Raw genomic sequence first — 10,423 nt, forward strand, 5'->3', positions numbered from 1 at the left:
TTGGAGCAGCTGAATGCATTAATGCCAAAGAGATCCTTGTTTCAAAAATGTTGACAAAAGCAGGAGGAAGAAAACCACCAAATCACCTGCTGCTGAGTTCCTCCAAAGCTGGCAGATTACGAGTTTTCAAATGTATTGCACCAATGTCTGATGATCAAACGTCTCCAAGATGCTGACATGAATAACACTTAGCTTGAAATGTCAGCCTGCTCCTCTCTTGGTTTCTGGGTGACATAAATACATGTCAGAGCAAGCACCAGGTAACACAGGTTAGCCAACTGCTGCAACTCAGATCCTGAGACCGTTGTTTTTAGAGGATATCGGTCTTATTTCTGGCTGCAGAATTTTTGTATTCTTTCCTGCATAAAGTCTGTTCTTTGTTTCATATTGCAATATCTTTATTGCTTTATGGTAAAGAACTACATCATCCATTAGCAACATTAAAAAAATACAAACAAAGTATGTGTACATTCACATATTTATATTTAACAAGGAAAGCATTATATAATTGGCAGGGTAATGAAGACAGTTTTTCTCCAACAAGAGAATGAAGCTTAATGCCTACAAGAAGTTTATTTTGTGCAGAGTTTACATGCTGTTAAATGTAATGTGAAAGTGGAAGAACAGTCGAATTTCACAGTAGGGGTCCTAGCCAGGAGTTTGATTATATGTTCACACTATAAATCACTGTGTAAGTTCCTACAGCTGGAGTATGCAAATGTAAAAATTTACTAGACTTTAAAATGTCTTCCTGAATGAAAATACAAGAAAAACAACAGACAACAAAATTTATGCTGCAAATGTGTCCTGTAAAATTGTTATTAAAACCCATTTCTTGGAGAAGCAGAAGAAAAATGAATAGATTCAGGCAATCCAGGGAGAATTCAATGGTGAAACTGAACTCCAGGGATTCATTTGGGCCCTAAGTTAGCACAGCAGTAGGAAAAGGAAATCTTTGAGTTGCAAATGGTGTTTGATGAGCCTGAAGCATCATCTTGATGCATGCTTGACTGACACAGCTACCACTGGGGTTGGTCGGGAGCAATGAGGGATCACATCCTTCTACAACATTGCTAGGGCAAGTTGCAGGGTGGTCACTAGTCAGGCAAATAATGAGAGCCAGGAAGCTAAGGCAATTTGTTCTCCTCCTCTGAGGTGTTAACATCATCCCTCAGTGCATCCAGAAAGGAAACTGACTGGCACGGATGCCAACTTATTAAACTTCAAATTGTTCTTAAAATCTCAATTTCCCCCTCAGCCCCTCTTACATTTTGCTTATACCCCATTTCGTTTTTTCCTCTTTCCTAGTCTCTCCCCTCCCCCCTTCTTATTTTCTGTTGTAAAGAACATCATCTAATCTTTTCTTACTTCTGAGAAGCACCCAAGTTTCCTCCCTTCTAAGAGTTTTCTTCTGCTCCAGCTTAATGTACTTACCTATGACAATTTGTAATACTGTTTTACACTATGTGGTTTCAGTTCAGTGAAATGCTTAAGTGCTTAAATGCTTTTCCATACAGCAAAGCCCTAATATGCTAATGGCCAAGCACTCATGTGAGTGTTTCCTTCAGTGAACACTCCATAAGCCAGACTAACCAAGCCAGAAAAGTAATTTTTGCATACTTTGGCTATAAAGTGCTTTTCACCACACTATTAAAATCCAGCTAAACATCAATAGTAAAGAATCACAAACTACATTTTCTACAATATTTCATGACTCGACAGAAGCTACAACTAGACAAAAATATTTGGTGTCACGAAAGATATTTGTGTATAACAGAAAAATTATACAGTAGTTTTAGAAATAATATCTGTTATTTCAGCCAAAATTGCATTGTCTGTGTAAGCAGAAGGTATTTTTTCCTCCCAATTTCTCCTCCTTTCAATAAATCTCTGTGCCAAGTACAGTGAAAAAAGTGGCCCTGATTTCAGCTGGTTTACTCACCCAAGTGAAAATTAATTTGTTGCATAGCACCTACAGAGTTAGGACTGCAGGATGAATTGGGTCTTCACCCTGTGAGAACTACACAGGAAACAGAAAACTTCACTGCTTTTCTTGCACCCTGAAATTTTCACTATATGCAATTTGGAAAGTTATGCATATATATGCATTGTACATATAAAATCCACAAATATAACTTGGAATATATAAGCCGGTTTTGTACCTGGGTGGTACGAAATACCTGGAATACTGGAGCTGAATTACCAAGACATGTGGACCCTTGTCCCTGTGTGGGCTCCAGAGTGGTACAGGATTCAGCTGTCCCTCAGCGCTGTCTTCTAAGAGATCTTCAACAGGACATGGTGAATTCCTGGTCCTCTCACACTGCTACCAACAGAGTTTTAAAAGCCACCCATCAGTCAGCTCCATGGCAGCTTCTTATTCTTATAGAATCCTCTGTTTAGCCCTGCTTAGCGATGAGATGGAGACGATGATGATCACTTTCCTGAGAAGCAATACATTCTTCTTAGTAAAGTCATCAGAACCATCAAGCAAATACGCAGTGCAGTATATAAAGTAATTTCAGGCATGCATATTATTTACTCAATTGCCTGTAACAAGCCTGGTTTGGTTTTGATTATTCTGTCAGTCAGTGTTTTAGAAATACTGATTACATTTCTTCTGAAAAAATATATCCCATCTCTGTCATGCTGACACTTTTTTTTGAATACAATTTTTCAGGTTATTGTAAAATCCCCTGAACTCTCCACACATGTTGAAGGTAATTAGCTAATGAGCTATTTCACACAACAAACTCACATTTCTCTTTGTTTACATACACCATTTTGTTGGGAACAAACACTTCCTAGGGAGAATAGAAGTATTCTCAAAAAACATACATCAGTAAAATATTACTATACAAGCAATGACCAAAAAGGATTTGGTCAACCTATCATTTTATTGAATTCTTGAAACTAAACCTTCCATACAGCACAGTGGTCTGAATTCCAAGAGAATGAAATTATCCACAACAAGATAATCCTTTAGCAGCAGAGAGTATAGGTTTTTTTTTCCTGAAACTGAGCTGAGAAATATTATTTCTGAACTGAAACCTTGTTAGGTTTAGTTTCAGCATAGAACAAATGGCTTACATCTCTGTGATATGGTAGCATTTTCTCTTTGAGAGAGAGAGAATAGTATGCAGCTTACAATAAGAAAAAAGTGTCAAAATATATCTAAAATTAAATAAAATCTCATTTTCCATTGTAATTTATGGACTAGCCTGACTCCTGAGGACCCCACCAACTTGTTTGTCTGTCACTTGTTCTTTAGGAAACTGCTTCCCGCAGAAAGTTTTATAATAATAAAATTTAACTCTGAAAAATTCAGATTGCGTTAAAGTTCTCATTAAATCCCCATAAAATCTTCTTTAGAAGATTGCCAGTACCATCGTTTCACCTTGGAATGGCCAAAATCAGAAGTTGTTCCTGATGCGTGCTATGTAATTTATTTTCTTTGATTATAAAACTCTGGGTATTCTCATTTTGATACCTTGAGAGGACCTCAATTAAAAGTCTATCTTCTTTCCTAAATATAAAAATAAAACATTTAAGAGCACAGAAGAAATGCAGTCCTGAGCCCTCTTGCTCAGGGGTAAGGTATACTTTTTATATTTTTTAAATATTTTTAGCATGAACTAACGGAAGTCACTTAAAGATGTTGATCAGAGAAATACTGCTATTTCTGAAATACATCTTCTTTGGCAACTTCCTTCACAAAATAAAAATATCTTAAGATATTTTTATATCCTAAAATATAACAACAGCGTTCCACCAGATGTCATGGAAGAAGGCACAGCCTTACAGTGTTCCCCTTTATCCTGCTCTTGCTGCTCATCAGCCAGTGATGACCCCTCATTTCTCTGCACCTCTCTGAAGAGGGATATCAATCTAAAAGCTCTCCTGAGTGATCCTGCTATCTGCTTTAAAATAGATGCAGAAGTGTTGGCCATTTTGGGTAGTTCTTGGATTTGTTAAGATACAAGTATTAAAGTAGGCTGATTTTTTTTTTTCAAGGGTGCAAGTGTCTGCTCTCATTTTTTCCTTTTTCTGAGCAGAGTAGCTGAATTTACTTGTAGTCCAGTCACTTGCAGTAAAAGTCAAGTTCTTTGCCTAGTTCTTTATCTTGTTTTAAAGCCAATTGTTTTCTTCTGCCAGCTTGTAATTGCACTGAAAGGTGAATGTCTGTGAGTGTAAAAGAAGCTTTTCTATCATTATGTTTAATGGCTGTTCTGCTCTGCTGGTGATTATTCAACTACCTCCGATGTTTGCTGATCTTGGCGGCAGTTACCAGAAGACTTGCAGCATTTCCTACATGTCTTTCACAGAATCATATGTTTTCTGTTCCAGCAAAATATCAACATCTTAATGCAATTTACTCCTTTGATTAATGGAAGAGGTAAATCCACCCATTTTTCTCACTGACATTTGTTTTATTCAATAAGCTACATTTGTACATATTTAAGAATATTTGAATTGATAACACACATTTACTTTTTAATCCCTGCGTGGAAAATAAAACATTTTTATCTGATTAGTCTCACTTTTTCCTACTACCTCCTACAGGAAAAAGTGGTATTAGGGGAAAATAATTTTGCAATAATCAAATACGTTTGGCAAAGTGATATTTCGTCTCTGTGCAGTTGCTGTGAGGCAACTGGATTTTGCCTGCCACAAGTAAGATGTCTGCCATTGCAGAATATAAAGGATGACACTGTCTTTGTGAGTCCCGAGGCAGTGCCTAAAACACCACCATCCACTTCAGAGACCAAAATTCACATTCCCTAACTAGTCCATTTTCAAAGTCCATTTACTCAAGTAGTCTTTTCCTGCAAAGACAGTGTAATTAAATGAGTCCTTAGTAAATGTGACACTGGCCAAGACTAGGCCTGGTATTTATGGAGGCACTGCCACAGAATTTGGAGGAGAAATACTTATGTATAAAATGCACATTTGATCCTATCAGTACTGATGAAAAGTATGAGACTGCTTTTTACCTGACTTCTTGACATCCTAAATAATTGAATTAAAATCTTCAGCTGCGAGCGGGACTTACCCCCTACCTTTGGTTTTAGCAGAAACTTTTACACTTAAAGGAGTTTAATTTCTTTGAGCCTTAAAGATAAAGCCTTTTGCCTGAATTTTTTTAGCAGGAAGTACTTAACTGTCTCTTACTGAATAAGTAATGACTCAATACATCTTAATCAGAGTATATGTCTTTCAGAGACTGAAGGTCTTGTGAAATTTCACCTACAGCCCATTTGTAATGTCTGTTTGATAAAGTTCAGCATTCATTTGGTACAATCAAAAATGCAGACTCACTTTGTCAACTACTCCCTTATGCTTTCTCTGAAGGACAGAAACTTACCAGACCAGATCTCTTTCTTGTCTGGTTGAAATAGGTATCAAATGTATAATTTCTCAAAGCTGTTACACTCCTTATTTACTACATCTTTTCTTGTAAAAAGTCTATTAATAATCTATTTCTGTACCCTGGCACTGCTCATCAAGGGTAATGGTTTTTGTACTGTTTTGTTATATAATTTACATGGAGCTCAGTATCTTTGACCCCAGTTTTCCGTGACATTAGAAATACTTGTTCAAGTGCAATCTCTGCTGCAAAGTTTTTAAAAGACAATTGTTGAAAGACAACTCAATTTTCAACATTTAATTTGTTCCACCTAATGAACTTCAGTTTTATTCTCTAAGAAGTCAATCTGTTGATTAGTTCAACTGCCCGTTCTCATTCAATAAAAAATAATTAATCATCCAAAAACATTTCTTCACAACATTATATCAGAAACTCTCCATCATTATGGGGTGTGTTGCTGGGAATCTAGAGTTTTGCAGAAGACATCAACATACCATGGATGTGGTCACCAATACCTTCTGAATCCAAAGTGCTGCAGCAGAAACTGAGAGCTCAGCAGCCCAAAACCTTCTCTGAAACAAACAAACAAACAAAAAACAGCCATTTCTGTAGAGCAAACTAAAAGACAAGCACTTCAGCAGGGAAGACACAGATTTGCTTCTGGATGAACTTCATAATTCTGTAAAATGTTCCTCAGGACTGATTCTGTGGGTATGAGCAAGAGGCTCAAAAAGACAAATTGTGCCATGCAAATGAATGATCTGTCACTCACCCTCCCTCAGTTTTAGTGCAGCTTGTGGGCCTCACATGGGGTTTGCTGGCATGAGATTTAAGGTTCTGGTAACATTGAGCAGATTTTTTTAATAGGCTGGAAAATTTCATGCAATCATTAACCACCTCTTGCTGCTTGGCATGCTGAAATAATAAGGGTAATTGAAAACACACTTTTGGGTGTAAGCTAATTGCCTGCAGGGCTCTCGAAGGATATTTCTTCCCTGTACACCACCTAGAATAATTGGATAGGTAATACACATTATGGGAGCCTTCTACCTTCCTCAAGAGTATCAGTGCAGAAGGCAAAATGTCAGGTTAGATGAACAAATGTTTTAATCTGGTATGGCAAGTCCTCTGCTCCTGTAGTGCCGTGGTGAGCAAGGAGTTGGACCGCAGGATACGCACCTGCCATTGTGTAATGACGTCCTGGGCAACCTGGGTCTTTATTTTTAACCTGAAATGCCATCAAAAGCCCCCAAAATCTCAGAATGCTCATCTCTATGGCAACCTCCATGCAAAGTATTGTTCAGTTATGAGTTAATATGTATTTATGCTTAAATGAGAACCAGGAATGACTATTCCTGGTTTTACAAGCACACCATCCCCTGAATCCCTTTAATCTTCTCTGCATGCTTCTGAATGTCAGGTAATGGAGAGGCACAGTGTGAGCTCAATTAGTTTAAAATCTTATCAGTGTAATTGGGCAGGATGAGCTGTATTAGCTTGCCAAATAGGACTCAACACTTTGAAGTTATTTACTCAATTTTATATTATTCCAAATGCAATTAATTGCATAACCATTAGTAACTAACATTAATTAATTAATGGGGTTTCAACATAATTGCATTGATAGACATCACCAAATGAGTCCACCGAGATGGCTGGAAGGAAGGGGATTGCTACCATGAATACCAAATCCCTCCAGCAGATTGACAGCAAAATCACCCAAATATCATGTTCACGGATGATTAAAAAAATGGCCAACGCTAAAGATGACTTTAGAGCATGCACTGCCCCACATATGGCCTCAGCATGACAATGCTGTGTGTTATTAAATCAGAATAACCTTGCTGAAAACAGGACTCTTGAGAGTTCCTGTCTGCAAGAACGACCTAACTACTTTCCTCTGCATTAAACAAACAGCATTTCATTGACTGCAACAAATTTCTGCCACTTTGAACTATTTTTTTTTCACTAGGTAAACATTCTTCACTACAATTTCAGTTAATTGGGGCTGAAATCCTTTTTTTCTTAAAGCCATTTGCTTTGGGCATTACTTGCCAAGGACCCTGCCCATGCCTGTCAGCACACCACCACTCAGTTGCTTCTCATTTACCCCTAGAGCAGCCTCCAGGAGAGAAAACTGAGCACATCGGAGGTGTGTTGTGGGCTGCCATGTTTGCTGCCCTGCTTTTTTGCAGAGAACAACGGGGAAGCTGCACAGTCACATCACTGACTGTGCAGCATTGAACAGAAGTCCCAAAATACTGCTGCTGCTAAGCTACTAGCAGTGCCATTGTTTGTAGCAGCTGGAGCCCCTGAACATCTGTGCTCATGTGGTCCTGAACCACCTTATTCCCCAGGCAGTCTGAGATGATCCTGACCCATTCACTGATGTACCTGTCATGCATTAACAGGGTACTGCTGTTATGATCAACACTTTCAGCAGTAACCATGAATTTGACAGTCGTGACTTGGGCTATCTAGGGAGCCTGGGTTTTGGTGGGATGAGTATGTGGGTTGGGGAACATTGGTACCCACTGATAATATGCAAGGAGTACCTCTGAGAATCAGAAAGCATTTCCTACCAAGAAAATTCAGAATCAGTTCAAAATTAATGGGTATTTATCAAAATACTAGCTCCAGAGTGGGATAGGTAGACAAGATACCCTCCACACAATACCTATAATACAAATAGGCTTAAAACAGGTAGGGAAAGAGATGAAATGAGATGTAATACGTTCAGAATTTGTTTATTAGTAGTTATTCATTTTTAGCTACACTTTTATCTAAAGGTTCCCTGCTGTTTCTATTGGATTCTGCCTTGCTTCTGTCTTTCACTGTGGGCCACCGTTGTTACACACAATTAAACACATTTCCTGCTTGTGCTCCTGAGACTGTGGCAGCTGTATTTCAATAGAGAGTGAGGACAGACCAGATGGATAGAAGGTGAAAAGCTGTCAGTCCTTTGGGATGGAAGATGCCACAGAAATGCAAACAGAACCTATAGTTTATAAGACAAATAATGTCCTCACAGTCTGATGAAAGACTAACTCAGAAACACCCTAGTCCTTCCAAAATTAAGATCTGGAAAGACTGATATGTATGCACTGTCAGACACTTCATCATTTTTATCCTTCTATAGCTTTGTGTGTTTGTGTGTAAGAAACCATACCAATATAATCTGAATGAGCAAAGTCACCTTCCTTGGAGCTCAGTTTCATTTTGACCAAGCCATAGAAATGAAAATGAAAATTCCACTTTAAAAACATTAAAAAAAAAATCCTCTCTAAGGTGAAAAAAAAGTTTTCAACAGCCCCACAAGGAAAACTCTTTAAAACTATCACTTACATCCTTAAAAATGAAGCCCTGCAAGTCAGGCTGCTCAAAACCTTATGGGGGTTCTCCATATCTTTTTCTCAAAGACCAATAGAAACTGCAGCATCTCAAAAATAAAACAAATACATAGCAAGGGAATATTTGAGAAGAGAGGGAGAGAGGGGTAAGAGCTGAAGTCAAGTTAATTTGGGAGGCACTTTAAGAGAAACATACTGGAAGCATGTGAAGGCTGTTACAGCAGTTCTGGGACTGCCAGTTCTGTGCATTAGTAAGTAATGAAAGAAGGTGCTGATGTCTTGATCAACATCTAAATCCATAATATTTTTGGGAAAGCATTGCTATCATCTGTATCTTTTAGTTCTTTCTTTGTATACTGTATCTTTTTCACATGCTTGCATTTGTATTTCATACAGGCCAGATGCTGCACTTCCAAAGCAGTGCTAAGTCCCAGGACGTCAGTGAAACTTTCAACCTACACTACAAAGCAGGGTACGATCCTGTTTTCTTGTGTTAATCTTTACAATCATCTTTTCCTGACCAAATTAACCACCTGCAGCAGGGTGTGAACACCCCAGTCCCAGCAGTAAGCAGTGCTGCACCTGGCTCGTTCAAGCTGTGACAAAACCAATGAGCAGAGTGAACTCCCCTCATGAGTTCACATCCCTGCCCTTTGTGAATAGACTGCAGCAAAGATTTCCAGTCAGCCAGCTTGACGGTCTTCTACTAATTGACTATGAAATAATACAGATAAAGGGCGGTTGGACTAGGAATGACCAATTCAAGCATGGCAAATATTGGCTGAAACAGTGTTTCAGATTTTCAGGGTTTGCATGTATTTTTCCACAAACACTTGATACATATTCAGCATTTGAATTCTCAACATCCCCACATACTTTACAGACACACCATCCAGTTACAGCAGCAAAAGAAGCTTGTTGCCTCAGCTGCATTATAGACAGAGAAACGAAAATTTTGTCCCTGCACAAAACCATACAAAGAAATCTGAGTTTCCACAGGTACTAGTTTTTACCCAGTTTTGGAGAGGTAAAAGGAACGAATCCTGTGTTACTGAGGTCAGTGTCCTGAAATCTGCAGGGACAGAGAATGAATGAAGATGGAGGAAACCAAGTCACTTAGTGCTACAAGGTGCCCTGGGGCCACAGAGTCCTGGCCCAGCTCTGCCCTGCCATGCACAGTTGAGGCAAAAGCCTTTTCAGGTGGGCATTGCAAGAACTTGTCTTTTCCACAGAAAAGGGTTTTCCCTGCAAAATGCTACCTGGGCATCTGGCCTCCCTTGTCAAGATCCCCCATACGGAATAATCACAAAAATGGGATGAGATATGAGGAAAACCATAGGAAAGTCTCATCCATCTTTCCCTTTCATATTAGATGTTGTGATGTGAAAAATTATGATAGAGGAATGCATTATTCCATCAGGAGTATCTCAGGGGAGAAATTAGAGGAGAAAATAGCTGAACTTAAGAAAATCTGCCAGTCACGAAATGGCTACTTGCAGGGTAAACAGCTGCTTTTTGCCAAATGCAAAAGCATTATCATATACTATAAAAGACCAAGCCCACGGCAAAGTCGTATTGTAAACATCACAGAACTTGATATTTAAAACAGGATCTTCATTTGTGTATTTCTGGCAAATACCATATATCACGCATATTTTTCAGTCAGCGAGACACAGAACACAATAAAAAAATCTGAAACAGCATT

General features: G+C 38.6%; 1 long non-coding RNA gene across 1 annotated transcript; it reads right to left on the minus strand.

Annotated features, from left to right (window-relative positions):
- Positions 1–466: 466 nt before the first annotated feature.
- Positions 467–6,941, minus strand: LOC106017715 (uncharacterized). The gene is made up of 3 exons (XR_001191341.5): positions 6,141–6,941; positions 5,863–5,940; positions 467–2,444 (listed from the first exon to the last, which is right to left on the minus strand). It is a non-coding gene; the product is annotated as an uncharacterized lncRNA (long non-coding RNA).
- Positions 6,942–10,423: the final 3,482 nt, after the last annotated feature.

This window comes from Anas platyrhynchos, chromosome 3, assembly GCF_047663525.1.
Source record: "Anas platyrhynchos isolate ZD024472 breed Pekin duck chromosome 3, IASCAAS_PekinDuck_T2T, whole genome shotgun sequence".
Classification (NCBI taxonomy): Eukaryota; Metazoa; Chordata; class Aves; order Anseriformes; family Anatidae; genus Anas; species Anas platyrhynchos.